Below are 1,476 nucleotides of genomic sequence, written 5' to 3'. Positions count from 1 at the left end.
CTTTGTAGTGGAGCTGGGAGGGGCAAGGATAAGGGACGAAGACCGGGGTAACATGTCGGATGCGATCATACCAGCACTAAAGCACCGGATCCCAACAGAACTCCGAAGTTAAGCGTGCTTGGGCGATAGTAGTACTAGGATGGGTGACCTCCTGGGAAGTCCTCGTGTTGCATTCCCTTTTTAATTTTTTTCGCGCCGCTTGCAAAACAAAACGCACGTGTAAGTAATATATTTACCGTGTTTTATTATTTTGCACGAGTGCGGTAAGTCATAGCTGGGTGCTCACGATTCACGGGTCCAGCGTCGGCGTTGTGGCGCGGCAAGCGTGCACTGGTGCGGTTGAGAGGGAGGGGTGGAAACCGCGTTAAACTCGTCTCCGTAGTTGAGAGGGAGCGGCCAAAGGTGCACTGGTGCGGTTGAGAGGGAGGGGTGGAAACCGCGTTAAACTCGTCTCCATAGTTGAGAGGGAGCGGCCAAAGCAATGTACAATCGTCTTTGTAGTGGAGCTGGGAGGGGCAAGGATAAGGGACGAAGACCGGGGTAACATGTCGGATGCGATCATACCAGCACTAAAGCACCGGATCCCATCAGAACTCCGAAGTTAAGCGTGCTTGGGCGAGAGTAGTACTAGGATGGGTGACCTCCTGGGAAGTCCTCGTGTTGCATTCCCTTTTTAATTTTTTTCGCGCCGCTTGCAAAACAAAACGCACGTGTAAGTAATATATTTACCGTGTTTTATTATTTTGCACGAGTGCTGTAAGTCATAACTGGGTGCTCACGATTCACGGGTCCAGCGTCGGCGTTGTGGCGCGGCAAGCGTGCACTGGTGCGGTTGAGAGGGAGGGGTGGAAACCGCGTTAAACTCGTCTCCGTAGTTGAGAGGGAGCGGCCAAAGCAATGTACAATCGTCTTTGTAGTGGAGCTGGGAGGGGCAAGGATAAGGGACGAAGACCGGGGTAACATGTCGGATGCGATCATACCAGCACTAAAGCACCGGATCCCATTAGAACTCTGAAGTTAAGCGTGCTTGGGCGAGAGTAGTACTAGGATGGGTGACCTCCTGGGAAGTCCTCGTGTTGCATTCCCTTTTTAATTTTTTTCGCGCCGCTTGCAAAACAAAACGCACGTGTAAGTAATATATTTACCGTGTTTTATTATTTTACACGAGTGCGGTAAGTCATAGCTGGGTGCTCACGATTCACGGGTCCAGCGTCGGCGTTGTGGCGCGGCAAGCGTGCACTGGTGCGGTTGAGAGGGAGGGGTGGAAACCGCGTTAAACTCGTCTCCGTAGTTGAGAGGGAGCGGCCAAAGCAATGTACAATCGTCTTTGTAGTGGAGCTGGGAGGGGCAAGGATAAGGGACGAAGACCGGGGAAACATGTCGGATGCGATCATACCAGCACTAAAGCACCGGATCCCATCAGAACTCCGAAGTTAAGCGTGCTTGGGCGAGAGTAGTACTAGGATGGGTGACCTC

At 52.3% G+C, this 1,476-nt stretch overlaps 3 non-coding genes and 1 pseudogene across 3 annotated transcripts; all 4 read left to right on the top strand.

The window, feature by feature from the left end:
- The first annotated feature begins 57 nt into the window (after positions 1-57).
- LOC119342831 lies at positions 58-176 on the top strand. Its single transcript, XR_005165743.1, has one exon. It is a non-coding gene; the product is annotated as a 5S ribosomal RNA (ribosomal RNA).
- Positions 177-550: 374 nt separating this feature from the next.
- Positions 551-669, top strand: LOC119342829. Its single transcript, XR_005165741.1, has one exon. It is a non-coding gene; the product is annotated as a 5S ribosomal RNA (ribosomal RNA).
- A 297-nt stretch (positions 670-966) lies between these two features.
- Positions 967-1,085, top strand: LOC119342830. Its single transcript, XR_005165742.1, has one exon. It is a non-coding gene; the product is annotated as a 5S ribosomal RNA (ribosomal RNA).
- A 297-nt stretch (positions 1,086-1,382) lies between these two features.
- LOC119342832 lies at positions 1,383-1,476 on the top strand (annotated as a pseudogene; the record flags this gene model as incomplete).

Source organism: Triticum dicoccoides, unplaced genomic scaffold, assembly GCF_002162155.2.
Source record: "Triticum dicoccoides isolate Atlit2015 ecotype Zavitan unplaced genomic scaffold, WEW_v2.0 scaffold106811, whole genome shotgun sequence".
NCBI lineage: Eukaryota > Viridiplantae > Streptophyta > Magnoliopsida > Poales > Poaceae > Triticum > Triticum dicoccoides.
The sequence above is the reverse complement of the archived record's forward strand: the minus strand, read 5'-3'. Positions and strand labels throughout refer to the sequence as shown.